The following is a 15,072-nucleotide window of genomic DNA, read 5'->3' as shown; positions in this document are numbered from 1 at the left end:
CTCATTACCATAGCCTCCCAGCCTCTCCTTTTGGACAGAAGAGTTGATAAGCCTATGGTTGTTCACCTACATCCGTGTCTGAAATGATTGCCTGGACATAAATATTTAAATGGTTAAAGGGAATAAGGCGGGAAGAGGACCCTGCGAGGTGGTCTGGGGTGGAGTGGAATAAAGGGCAAGGACGATGCATTTGTTCCTCCCCACACTCCACCAGGGAGCGATCACCCATTGCACACAGGCGGAAACAGAGGTTCATTAACTCCTGTGTTACCACTTTCCCTTTATAACTCCTCATGTCTCTGTCTCACAAAAGCGTTGAAGTACAACATTCTGTACAACAGAAATAAAGTGTAACACCTTTCTCCTTTCCTTAGTTTTCAGGGAGAAACTACGTTACAGAGAACACCAGGTGTGCCAGGATTCTCTCGCAGCAGGGACGTGCGGATGGCTCCGCAGAGACGCTGAGAGCCCCCAGGCATGACGTAACACCCAGGGCCCCCGCCGGCTTGCGCAGGTGCAGTCAGTGGTGGCTCTGCTGTCACTTCGCATCCGCCTCTCCAGCCAATGCAGTCCAGGAATCCGTCTTGATTGGATCAGGGGCGGAAAACAGTGTTTATTTCGGATGCAAGAAATTTACAAGAGCGGCAACCGAGATATCTCTCTCAAGGAGTTTTATCTTGAGTGTAAAATGAGGAATCCCCAGCATATCACAACAGTTTAAGACCCTCATCTCCAAAGATACTCTTTTCGCCTATTATTAAATTCCCAGGTTACACTATATAAAAGGGAAACATTCCTCTTGTGTTATAGATCCACACAATCTTTTCCCTTCCGCCCAGAGTGGAGCGGGAAGGCTTGGGTGTCCTGCCCTGGGTGGGTGTAGAGTCGGTGGTAATTCCCCATGTTGGCCACGAGGTGGCGACAGCAGCATGGGATGAAGGGCCTGAGCTCATTTTTTTTTTTTTCAGTTACATAGAAAAGCCACTTTTCAATGATGTTCAAATTGCTGTTTCCTGGGACCTTCCACATTTGAAGCAAGGGGAGTACAGAGGGAGAGAGGGCAGTGGTAGTCGAGTCTTAGGAATTGTGTCTATTGGCTGAATGTTCTGCAAATATGCTTTGCTCTCCTTTTCTTCTCGTGGCCTCAGGGAACTAGAGATAACACAAGGGTCGGGATTTTTTTTTTTTTTTTTCCCTGCAGACACTACAACAGACCTGGTTTTTAACTCAAAAATTCCATAAGGGTAGGTCTGTCCTCATTATATTGGAGGCTTCCTCGCTGACAGAAGCTATATAACATAGACTAGGCATTGTTGGCTTGCCTTGGCCTCTCCCCTCCCCTTCTAAAATATTCTCCCAAAACACACATCACCAGCTCAGCTTGTCTCCTCTCCAGGATTCTTTCAGGGCAAAGTGCAGCTTCCCTCCTGGTTGTTCAGGGGTCTGCAACATCTTAGCCCTGAGCTTTACTTTTATTTCTGCTCATCCCCTCTTCTAGCCAAATAGTTTTCTTTCCTGAGCACCCCCCCCCACACACACACACACACACCCCTTCAGGAGTGTGTTTTCAATCTCACACCATTTTCTTTGCCTTCTCCTCTTTTTCATCTTTTGATGAGAAGTAATAAAACCCCAGTATTTAATTCATATCCTTGGAAGCCCTCCCTGACTTCTGAAATATTCAAAATAATAGGCATGTTAGCTCCCTGGTGCCTCCCAGCCTTGTACAAGACTCAACTCATCTCCCACTTGCAGTGGTTCAACCATCCTGTTTCACAGAGAGGACACTGAGGCACAGAGAAATGGACGTGCCTGAGGTCCCACAGCTATAGTAAGTCATGGGAGGAAATGACCATGAATCATCATCCCTGAGACTTGGCGGCTATGCTCCCTTACCATCAGTTATGACCGCAGACATGGAGAAGTGAAGTGGAGGTGGAAATCCCTGTTCTGGCATGTGCTGGCTGCATGATCCCAGGCTGGAATTCCATTTTCTCTTGCGCTCTCTCTTCCACATTTTTGAAATGGTGATGATAATAATAGGACTCGTGAGATATTTCACTGAGTATTCCATAGTCAAGAACGTGGCATGATTCTGTAAACATGAATAAATTCAGTCAAACCCTCAAAATCAAGGTGAACTGAAAGATTAAAACCTGATAGGGCCCTTTCTTTGACGATTTACCTCCCAAGTGAGATAAATTCCATAGTGCTAACATGTGCCTTATGGGGACCAGATGGAAGAAGCTGGGGTCCAAGGAGCCTCCTCTAATTTTCTGAGAACATCATTCTCCAGAGGGACCCGATTGCCAGCTTACAGATGATTTCATTATGTGTGCTGGTTCACAGTGACCCTGACCTCATGCCCCCACCCTCAGCCCATACACTCACACAAGGGGAAGATGCATCTGTAGCCCTCATTTGCATGATTGAACATCTTACCTTGGCTTAGGCCAACCCCTTCCTAGCCTTTCACCCAGGAATTTTGGAATTGGGACTGAGAAAGAATGAGTCTCTTCAGGTGACAGTAACTCTGAACTAAGGGCCCTGTGGTCTGCCATCTTTCACCAGCCTGGCAGAACCTGTCTGAAATAGACAGTGAGGCAGAAACTAAGGGATGGAACATGGGCAAGGTATGGACAGGAAGGCATGTCCAGGGCACTCCTAAACAGGTCATGCCCAAGTTTAACTGAGGTTTTGGATCACCTTAAAATGTCTCCATTATAAAAAGTCCCAGTGCCAGTGTTTGTGTGACAATACTCCATACTGTGTAAGTCTCCTCTCCATCTCATCAGCACATCTGACCTTCTGCAAATGGGACTTAAAGTACAATCAAAGGGTGACGCAGCAGGGTGTGGTGTCCAGGATCCCTCACACACTGTTCAGATGACTTACATTTCAAGAGATCCTCCAGCCAGAGCACCCTCATTGCCAGGACCTCAGCTGCCTAGTCCTTTATGCACTTTGGCATCTCATTACAGCAAAATTCAGGGGCATAGAACTGGTGGAGTAAAAAAGAAACACAAACAAACAGGAAATCTCTCTCTTTAGACAGGATAAGTTTCAGTTATGAAACTGACCTAAGAAGAAATAATGGTGATAATCGCACCCTCTGCCACTACTGATCTCACCTGTGGGGAGATGATCAGTCTCTTTACTTTCCCATCACCATGATTGAGAAAGCAAGTGTGAGATAGAGCTGTCAGCCTGGGTCTGGGCCTGATGGTGATGGGTCCCCCTGCAGTTACCCAGGATGGATGTGCAGGATGAGTAAGAAACACCAAGATCTTGGGTTCTTTTGCCAACATGGCACACCCCAGCCCATGCTATTGACACTAAGTGCAATGACAACTTACACAGCCACTTACATTTTGGTATTGTGTTTTCACAGTTCTTTTTATATGATTTGCTAAAATAAACTGAAGTTTAGAGAGATCCAGTAGCTTGCTCAGGGTTACACGGAAAATGCACAGTAATATTAGTAACATTAATCCAGCATTTGCATGCACTATAATCTGGAATTAGTGCTGTATGTGGATCATTCATCTTGTCCTCACAACAAACGAATGGTGTAAATTTCATTTATCATCTGGACACATCTCGCTCTGTCTCCTGAGGAGCTCAGGAACTGAACAGCATGCAGAGTTTGACCTGGACTCAATGCTGAAGCCAGCTCTCCTTTGACTCTACCTGCAGTGCCTATCCTTTAACACAATTCCACATTTATCATGACTTCTCATTTGATAAGGAGTCATCAGGGGCTGGGGATGTGGCTCAAGCGGTAGTGCGCTCGCCTGGCATGCGTGCGGCCCGGGTTCAATCCTCAGCACCACATACCAACAAAGATGTTGTGTCCGCCGAGAACTAAAAAAATAAATAAATATTAAAAATTCTCTCACTCTCACTCTCTCTCACTCTCTCTTTAAAAAAAAATAAGGAGTCATCAGGCATTCACTTACTTCTTCTGTATCTTATGCTATCATAGAAGTTGTTACAGATATACAGACATGCAAACTCACATGATGAGAACAAACCTTTTTCTCTATTATATTATGCTTGCATTCATAATATTATATATATAATTCATAATCTGGGAGTGTGCAAATTCAAGGTAATGGAGAGATAAAGTTTGTCCACGCCTGTATAGGAGCACTCAGGAATGAGTAATTCAGTGGAAAAGGTTTATATACCAACTCAAAAGGGATGAGGAAGTGGTACTTTCAAGGGACAAAAGATCTGATAAGACTTGTTAACATCATTTTGCAGGGAGTGTCCAGCTGCCAAGATCAGTGGCTTCCCTGACTAGAGACCTCCCTGGACTATGGGGAAGGAGGAGTTGTAGCAACCAACTCTCATAAAGCTCAGCTTTAATCACATGAATTCCATTCAGATGAGATCTGTATCTGCATCCATCTTTGGGTTTTTGGTTCTTTTATCTCCTCTATTTGAAACTTCCCAAGAAGTTTCACAGACAGGGAGCTTGGTTGATTGCTGTGGAGAGAAAACTCACGTTAGATATTGGGAGGCAAGGCTGAGTGGTGGCACAAGCCTATAATCCCAGCTACTCAGGAGCCTGAGGTAGGAGAATCCTAAGTTCGAGGCCAGCCTTAGCAAGTTAGCGAAGGTCTTATCTCAAATAAAAAGAGGTGGGGATATAGTCCAATGGTAAAGAACCCCTGGTTAAATCCTCGGTACAGGAAAAAATAAATAAATAAAATAGAAAGGGAAACAAGCAAATCTGCAGAGAAAGAAATAATTGATTATGATGAGAAATGAAAATAAAAACAATGGTTGGAGCAAACAATAAACAGTTCCGAGTTCAGAGGGTGGTCCATTAAGCCTTTTAAACATTGGGTTGGGAGGGGGTTTAGATAATGAAGGGAGGATAGAAGGAGCAATGTGATGTTTTTCCCAGTCTGTGGTTTTAATGTCGTTGTTAGTAACAGGCATCAGGGTCATGATTCCTTCCTGGAGTGGAACAAGGAGAATGTGGCTATTCTGGTCAACATCCTGAGTGGTCCACGGAGCAGCAGTTGCAGGCACAGAGGTTGTCCATACCTAATCTCTTGATGAGACTTTGAAGTTGTCCAGCTTCTGCTCACAGGGCTTTTTCAGATCTGTGGGAACTTTCATGTAGACAAGGTAGTGTACAGCCCTAGGAAATCAGGCTTTAGTTTTCATGGACCCCAATTGAGTAGAGAAAGAGAAAAAGAGGATTTTGGAGATATTAGAGGAAAGCAGAAGAATTTAAATTTTGGTCAGAACTGATAATATATGCAGGATGACAGTATCTAGTTCTGTTTAAAGATAGATAATATAATCTCAAATGTAAGAAACAGGATTAGAATTTGATAAATCACAGGGTGTATGATAGCTTTCTGTTGAAATACAGAATTTCCTTCTACAGTCCCTTTCTTTGACCAAGAGATAATCAGAGTAAGATTATTTATTACAGAATAAATCTGGTCTCATTAGGTACAGCCTGATTATTTATGCAAGTATAGTAGGAGTGGTAACTGACCACACAGGTCTTTTTTTAAAGTTTGTTTTGCTGGGATTTCTTCATAAGGAACCTTAGATTGGATGTTCACAGGCCATTCAAAGCTAGCAAAACAAGCCAAGAACTTGCCATCAGACCTCACCTGTATTACCTGTAGGTTTGAGTGAATTCCTTCCTTACTGAGATCCCTAGAACATCCTGAGGTTCTTGTATCTTCTAAGACAAGTTCCTCCTTACTCACCTGTAAAGCAGAAAATCCTCTAAGCCAGGCATGAAACCAGGTCTTCCAAGTCAGCTTTGTAAGCATTGGCTCCATAATATCACCCTTAGTCCTTTTGAATTTGTAATGGTTAATTTGAATTGTCAACTTGATTGGATTAAGAGATGCCAGGATTAAGAGGCTTCTGGGTGTGTCAGTGAAGGTGTGGTCTAGGAATGATTGGCAAGTGGTATAGTCAACTGAAGTGGAGACTGTTCCTAAGCTTGGTAGAATTGTCCAATAAGATGGTGGCTTGGATGGAATAAATGTTAGAAGAGCAAGGAAGCAGCAACAGATCCAAGCTTGATTCTTCTGGAAAGGGCTTCTGATTATTGATGCGTTTACCTGAGGATATAGACTCTCCTGCCTTCACTATTCCAAAGAAGACTCTGCCTGTGATTTTCCAGCGAGTTTCCAGAAGCCTCCAATCTCAGATTGAGATAGCACTGTTTATCCCTCTTGTTCTAAGGCTTTAGCCTCTTGGAATGCTCAGCTATTGGTACTTTTAGCTTGTCATCCTGCAGAGAGCCATTGTGGACTATCCAGCTTCTGGATATATAAGCCAATAGAATAAATCTCCTTTATTCAATCATTCTCCTTGTTAATTCTGTTCCTCTAGAGAACTCTGACTGATACAATATTGTATGGTCATATTGGTTCTATGTCTGTCATTCCCAATTATGACATTCTGGACAAAGCCAGGGTTAGATAACCAATGTTTCCAATTAATTGTCATTACAGGAGAAGAGATTAGTATTGAACATATATGCAAATACTTATATTGACACAGGAGAAGAATTAGGAACTTAACAAAAGTTCCTAATTCTGGAGGCATCAGTAAAGGGGAGAAAAAAGATAGATGTTTTGTTTCTATTTACAAGATATAACCTATGAAATGATTATGAGTTATAGATAAAAGAAGGAGGAGTCAGGCGCCGTGGTGCACCCCTGTATCCCAGCAGCTTGAGAGGCTGAGACAGAAGGATCGAAAGTTCAAAGCCAGCCTCAGGAATTTTGAGGCACTTAGCAACTCAGTGAGACCCTGTCTCTAAATAAAATACAAAATAGGGCTGAGGATATGGTTCAATGGTCAAGTGCCCCTGCTAACACACACACACACACACACACACACACACACACACACACACCACGGGGTTTCTTTAAATCCCCCCAAACAAAGCCATAAAAATTATAATCATTGTTCATCAATTCATTCAGTCTCACTTGATTTGTTCTTGTCCTGCTGGATCTGGGATTAGCATTTTCATGAACTCATCAGTTTCTTTACTAGTTCTGGAAATTCTTACTCAGTCCAGTGGTTTAATTTTAGTTATTTCAGCAATGCCATTAGAGGCTTGTATTCCAGAGGACTTGTTTTGTCCTCCCCATGTGTCTGACAGCCCTTTTTGTGGAAGACAAAGCATTCTACTTTGCAGGTAGTTTTAAGGGCTTTGGGGGGAAGAGTAAAAGAACTACTTCTTGTGGATGAACAATCTTAAATTGGTCACGGTTCAAGATTTGATGAGAGTTTGTTATAAAAATAACAAAATTAAAAGGAAATTTGGTTGCTTCTGGAAAATATGACTCTTTAAATATTACCTGTATTATTATGAGTATAAACATTTAGTATTCCAGGATACATCATCGACAGTGAAGGCATGGATGAATTTTCTGTAATTTTATATAATTCTGGAAATGTGTTTCTATTAATAATTTTTAACCATACATATATAACCTAGGGAAGGTTATGCATCTCTTATTTGACAATGTTCTTATGTTATTTAACCTGTGTAATTATTTTTAACAATTCTCTTTTCACAAGGTGAAATTACTCCTTTTAAGATTTTTTTTAGGATTCTCTGGAAAATCTTAAAGTCAGTATGAAATCAATATTTCATTTAGGGTGTGATTTGGGAGAAGTGAACATTAATATATTTGTATTCAACATTTACTCTATATATTTGTATCCTATAATAGAGAGCAAAATGTCAGGAATACCCAATGATTTGAAGAGCTGATGAAGTTGGATAATAGATCACTGTGAAATAATAGTTATTTATTTAACAGAAGTGACAATAAAAGATTCCACAAGTAAATATAGAAGGTAATATGATAGGAGAAGGAAAAGGAAGAGAAAAGGAGGAGGAGGAGGAGGAGGAGGAGGAGGAGGAGGAGGAGGAGGAGGAGGAGGAGGAGGAGGAGGAGAGGAGGAGGATAGGGAGGGGGAGGAAGAAGAAGAAACAGAAATGAAAACCTTAGCTCTTTTAAAAAGTGAGAAAATACTTTGTTCTCTTATTTAAGCACATGATTAAGTCAACATGGAACACAGTAAATTATTAAGATGCAGAATCTTAGTTGCATGAATGATTATTAGTAAGCTCTTTGTTGCTGTGCCCAAAATACCTGACAAGAACAACTTAGAGAAGGAAAGATTTATTTTAGCTCATGATTTCAGAGATTTTAATTCATGATTGGCTGGCTCCATTGTGTTAAGCCTGAGTTGAGGCAGAATATCATGGAAGAAGAGCATGTTGGAGGAAAGCTTCTCAGCTCATGGCAGCCAGAGAGCAGAGAGACAGAGAGAGAGACACATATGGGATGGGGATGGGTGGGGAGGAGTAGAGATCCAGAGACAACATATAATCCTCAAGGGCATCTCTCCAAGGACCTACTCTTACAATTAGGTCCCACCTCCTTTAGCTCACAATAATGCCTGCACACTATTAATCCAGGATATAGTCCTTATAATCCAGTCTCTTCCCAAAAGTCCCACCTCTGAACATCACTGTACTGAAGACCAAATCTTCAATACATGAGCCTTTGGGGATTATTCCACATCTAAACCATAATAGATGGATTATTCAAAAGGTGAAGAAAATCTTTAAAATGTTTTATTAAGAGTAGACTCCCAACCCAAGAAAACTTTTGTCATTTTTTAGCAAGGAGAAAACATATCTTTCGTTTTGCATTCAGGTACTATTAATATAAAAGCTTACACTGAAAACAGAACCTTAAAAAGAGACCCATCCAACCATAGCCAGCTTAGACTACATGACATAAAATTCTTTTTGCCAAAAATCTTCTGCAGCTTTCTATATCCATTCAGATTTTTCTTTCTACTCTCCCTCTTTATTATTCTGGAACTACCAGTGGTTTTATTTTAGGACAAAATTGTTCTTTATTTTTCCTTGACAAAAATATACCTTACATTGCTTGTATGCTTTTGTATAATGTCATTTTCCTCTTACTATTATTATTTCTAGTAGTTTCATTTACATATATTGATTATAATTAATTTTTGTCATTTAGTAACTTGTATTTTACTTAGAAAACTAGAACATGGGTAATTGTAAATGGTATTATACACTAGAATTCTTCAACAGACAGCAAAGTTTATGAATATTCCATCTCATAATTTTTAAATGCTTCCTTAGAGAGTATTTTTATTCATTATGTTAAAAAAAATCTACTAAAGTACTAGGTAGACAGCTTAGAAGAGCAGTTACCTAGCATGTAAAGGGGTTATGTTCCATCCACACTACTGAAAAAAAAAGGAAAATAAAGTAGTCTATTAAGGGGCCCTCTTATTTTTAGTCTCTCTGTGAAAGAAAGAAACCCAAAATATTTAAGTTTAAACTTATGTTTAATAATTAGTATTCTAAAGATATTTTACTTAGAAATGATCTAGACTCTTAATAAATACCAATTACTTCATTACTTAGCATAACTTTAAGGTTGCAAGGCACTAACAGATTGTGGAAACTTTAAAATTTTTTTTTTTTTTTTTTAGTTGTTGATAGATTTTATTTATTTATTTATTTATTTATTTATTTATTTATTTATTTATTTATTTTGTGGTGCAGAGAATCGAACCCAGTACTAGGCAAGCACTCAACCACCGAGTCATTGAAACTTTTTAAGCAGACATATTATCAAACATAGTTATTGTTGGCAAGTCCATTCAGGGAAAGAATTATTCTATTTATATCAACTTAATTTGCATTTTAACAGCTAGGCTTTAGAATTTTTAGGAAAATTTCATAGGCTATTAAGCGAAATTAACCACAATTTAATTCTTACTATCTGAAGCTGTTTCCTGGTTAACTATGTTTACAACACAGGCATGTTAGGCAAGTATCAAAAATTTCCAAAACAGGTCACATGGTGTCTACGTGATCTTCAGAGGCTACTCGGCATCAGACCTTGGCCAAACTAAAAGATGACACCAGCATCCAGGGCCAACTTTGAACCTGCAAGGGGTGGAAGAGGAAGAGGAGAAGGTGATTTGAGCCAACTCTTAAAGCAGTTTTCAAACAGAGACCCACCCTCTCCTTCAAAGATAAATCCAGACAAAATACTGAGGAGACCCCTGAAGAAGTTCATAACCAAAACTTCAGGAAAGAGTTGCAAGAGAAGCATGAGAGCCGCTGCAAGAGGAAAAAACAAGCACAGAGGACATACAATCTCTTCAGTGTCAAAGAAGCCTGCCCACCTCCATGTTCTTGGTCCTCCAACAGATGAGGAAGATGGAGATTTTGAAGAGGAGTGTGATGGTTGGTGACACCACAGCTCTTCTTGCAGAACTGGAAAAAAAGTAAAAAAGAAAGAGCAGAAGAGCAGGCCAGGAAGGAACTAGAACAAAAACCTGAAAAAGGATTCTCAGAGAAAACATTCTCCATGGAAACCCTCTCCTTGATCTCACGGGCCCATCCCAGCCTCAGGCCAACTTCAAAGTTAAAAGAAGGTGGTGGTGTCTTTGAGAACTGCGCAAAAGGTATAGATGATCAGAAGAAAGATGAAAGATTTGTAAATGATACACTGAGATCTGAATTTTATAAAAAGTTCCTGGAGAAACATACTAAGTAGTTCCATATTTCTGCTTAATTGAAGACTTTAAAATGAAAAAAAATAAAGCAAAACAAAAACCTTGAAAACAAAAGCAAGAAACCTATAAAAGTTAAGTACATGTTTCTTGTTTTGTTCTTCTGCTGTTCTTTTTTTTAAAAAAAAACATATTTATTTTTTAAGTATTTAAAATAAATATTTTTTAAATATTTATTTTAGCTTTAGGTGGAGACAATATCTTTATTTTACACTTATGTGGTACTGAGGATCGAACCCAGTGCCCCATGCATGCTTAGGTGAGTGCTTTACCACTGAGCCACAACCCTAGCCCCTCTTCTGCTGTTATTGATAAATACAAAGTAATAGATATCAAGCTACCCATTTTTATTGCATCTGTCTTTTTTTTTTTTTTTTTTTGGTACCGAGGATTGAACTCAGGAGTGCTTAAGCCCTGAGCCATATCCTCAGCTCTTTTTTTGTATTTTATTTAGAGACAGAGTTTCACTGAGTTGCTTAGGGCCTCCCTAAGTTGCTGAAGCTGGCTTTGAACTCGTGATCCTCCTACCTCAGCCTCTCAAGATGCTGGGGTTATAGGCATTCGCCACCATGCCCTGCTGTGTCTGTCATTTCTTTAATGTATAATTTTTATAAACTTATATTTCTAGTGGTATAACGTAAACTTATTTGATTAGAAACTCAAGTAGAAAAAAAAATGTATGCTTATATTAAGCTTAATGTTGATAATTCAGAAAACATACCTGTTTTTATTAAATCAACAATATCAAATTTGTCTTATTGACCATATTTACCCAAATAATGTGACCATGTAAAACATAGGCCTTAGTTCTTACACCTCTGAGAGACTTAGAAAGAATTAACTTATATGTGCTTATTTCTCTCTAAGCCTATTAAAATAGAATTTATAAAGCAATTTCATATGCTAATTTGGTAAAACCCATCCAGAAGCAGCAAAATACCACACTTTAATACATCCATAAACATATAGATAGACACAAATGGAGAGGTTATAGCTTTCATTCTAAAATGTAAGCTCTGAGTCAGGCATTGACAGAGGAATGCAAAACTCACTAGTTTACATTAAGAGTTGTTTTTGTCTTTGGTCCACTTAAAAATTTCACCCAAATTTTGTTTCTGGAAGATGGAATAAATTGAAGTCAATGTGAGGGTTAACATTTCCCTCTGATATATTTTTTTTTATCAGTTGTAGTTGGACACAATATCTTTATTTTATTTATTTATTTAATTTTTAATGTGGTGCTGAGGATCGAACCCAGGGCTTTGCACATACTAGGTGAGCGCTCTACCGCTGAGCCACAATCCCAGCCCCTTCTCCCTGTTATTTTTAGAGGAGACTTTTAAGATTTTTCTCTGCCTGGCGTGGAATCTTATGAGAGTTCTGAGTGAAGTTCTAAGTGAGGGACTGAGGATATATCACATGGCTCTCTGGATATCTCCAAAGTCCATACAAGTGGATAAAATATCTAACCTGCTTCAAATTAGCATTTTTTTAAAAGTTTAATATTTATTTAGTTTTCGGTGGACACAATTTGTTTGTATGTGGTGCTGAGGATCGAACCCTGGCCGCATGCATGCCAGGCGAGCGCACTACCACTTGAGCCACATCCCCAGCCCCTTCAAATTAGCATTTTAACATGCAAGTGACTCTCTTTGAAGGTTCCAGGTGGGCACTAGAGGTCTAAAGTCCCAGTGATTCTAGGGAGTTGAGAGACTGGAGTGGGAAGGGAAGGGTCTTAGAAGAGCCAGTATGGGACATTTAACTCTTTTCAGAGGAGCATTGAAGTTCTATATTACCTTTAGTGAAGTCATACCAACCAGAAAGACAAACTAGTCCAAAAATGGTGCAGCATCGGCAGGGATTTGGGGGAGGTGGGGTTTCAGTTGATGAAGATCTTCCCATGAGAGAAGGAGGATAAAGTAGGGAGATCAGAGAGGTCTTGAAACAAATGTTGGGAAGAACTTTTGGCACCTTTCAACCAGAGAAGACTGGGATCCTAATTCTGCTTCAAAGACCATACTCATACTAAATGTGAAAAAATTCGAAAGAATACACCCTTTGATGACTTAACTATGGGCACAAGAGACAGCCCAAAGAGGGCATGGAAAAGGTACTCCCCATAAGATCATTTAAAGGTAGTAAAAAAGCAGGAATAACATGTCAATGTGGCAGAAGCAATGAGAAAAGAAAGGATTTAGATTTGGAAAATACCATGAGAGATGTTGATGATATAAGAATGCACAGTGCACTTGGTCAGAAGATAATGCACTTGGTGTCTCACACCTCAGCCTGATAGTTGTCCCCTCAACACACAGATCCAACAGTGTGCAACTTTAGCATGTGGAAGATTAGACCAACTCTCTGATTTTCAAAGCCAAGCTGCTGGGACACAAAGTCAAATGGAAGCAGAACCTGGGCTTATTGGTGAGTAAAGGTCTTATACCTGAGTTCTGCCCTATGATGTACCATCTAATGACAAATAATACTTTTAGATTGCACAACAGAAAACAGTACAATGGGACATACATTTGCTAACTATAACATGAGCCATAGTATCCCAACAACTAGTTCTAGTCAAACTTTTCTCCTATAAATCTAAAGATAAGAAAAGAGAGGTTCTCACCACCCTTATTGACCCAGACCCAGAACAGACATCTGGGAGTCATAGCTAGTAAGAAAGTGTACTTTTGCACCTCTGGATAGAGGGCTCAGCTGCAGTCAGACCAGGTCACCTTCATCCCCAAAACTGCTGAGAAGAAACCTGTCATCTTAGCTCTAAATAGTTTGAAATCTATGATGTAGTTGACAATGGATGAATCAATAGAAAAAAATATTTTTATTCTTATGAATGCAGCAGCACTTTATAATGAGTAATTCACTGAAGCAGCCAGAGTTGAACAAAAGGTTTATAACTTAACAAGAGGGAGAGTTAGGGGCTTCAAAGAATGTTCTGATGAGGTTGTTAGTGTTTTGTTGTTGTTGTTGTTGTTGTTTGTTTGTTTGTTTTAAATATCTAGGTGCCTGGTCAGTCACCTTCCCAACTGGAGACTTCCTTTTATTGGTATGGGTGTGTGTGTGTTGGGGCCGGGGGGTGCAGGTGATCTCTTGAGCTCTTCTTAAATCCAGATAAGGTACATTCAGATAAGATTTCTCTCTGCATCTGCTCTTGGGATCCTTCATTAGGAAAGAAAAAAGCAGAACATCGCCGGCCTACAACTATAAGATAGGAAGTCCAGTCTCCTGATTTTCTATCACTGATCTCTCCTCTCCCTCTTACACCCACATGTTTTGGAAGAATTTTTAATGGCATGCAAAAAATACTTATCATTAAATATTATTTGTAAAAGGAAGACCCAGAAATAGATCACAAGATGCAAACAGAATTTATTTCTGGGTGGTCAAATGACAGGTGGATTTGATCTGCTTTGGATATTTTCCTTTAGTTTTCACAAAGAGCATGTATGCATCTTGCAACAAGAAGAAAATGAATGTAATTTGAAAAAAATGCAGCAACATGAAGACTGGGAGTAAACACCAAAACATTAACAGTGGCTTTCTTTGTGCAGAACTATAAGTTTTTATTCACCAGGTTGTCACTGGGTTGTGTTCTTGAGTTCTAAAGGAGGTAATTTATCTTAAATTCAAAATACTTGAATTATCCAAACAACAAACTTAGCAATTAAATAAACATTAAGAAATGATGACCCATTTTCAAGACTGCTCAAATAAAATAGTTGAAGATGAATTTGGTATTGTGATCTGTGTGGTGAAATATGGATTGTCTTGAGCTCATTTCTTACTGTGGTAAGAAATTTGATTTGTGATATGTAAAAAGATCAGGCTGCTGCAGAGTGCATCTGGATTGTGTAGATACATCTATATGCACAAGTTCATATAAAAATGCAATGTCTTTTTAAGCATTGTCTTCCTTTTTGTTATTTTAGGATTAAGAAATCTAAGTTCTAGAATTACTATATACAATTATATACTGGATGTTTTTGTAAAGTACCATCTATAGTATTTGCTTCTTTGAACTTTTTGATTCCTATAAGATAGGTCTGAATGAAGATCCCTTTACAGTGTCCCCTTCCCACCTCTTAAAGTGCAAATTCCAGGACTAACAAACAGGCAGACCAGATGGGAAGGAGAGACCTATGTGTCTTGCCACTGTTGGGAGCTCCAGCTCCTCTGCTTTCCTGCACACTGTGGGCCTCCTTTCCTGTACTTCAACCATGCGCAGTCACTGCCAGGGTTAAGTGAAAAGAAATAACAATAGAAATTTTCACTGAGTACCCTGTGGCTGCTGCCTCCTGGTTGCTGAATTTACAATGTCAAGTCCTCTTTTCCAAATGAGAACTTTGAAGATCCAAGGAGCAAGTAAACCTCCTATCTACTGATTGGAGACAGTGTTGGCCTTCAGTCCAAATGCCA

The 15,072-nt window shown here is 39.5% G+C and overlaps 1 pseudogene; it reads left to right on the top strand.

Annotated features, from left to right (window-relative positions):
• The first annotated feature begins 9,903 nt into the window (after positions 1-9,903).
• On the top strand, positions 9,904-10,625 carry LOC101956619 (spliceosome-associated protein CWC15 homolog pseudogene; annotated as a pseudogene).
• Positions 10,626-15,072: the final 4,447 nt, after the last annotated feature.

Source organism: Ictidomys tridecemlineatus, chromosome 2, assembly GCF_052094955.1.
Source record: "Ictidomys tridecemlineatus isolate mIctTri1 chromosome 2, mIctTri1.hap1, whole genome shotgun sequence".
NCBI lineage: Eukaryota > Metazoa > Chordata > Mammalia > Rodentia > Sciuridae > Ictidomys > Ictidomys tridecemlineatus.
This window is presented reverse-complemented; position numbering and strand designations above follow the sequence as displayed.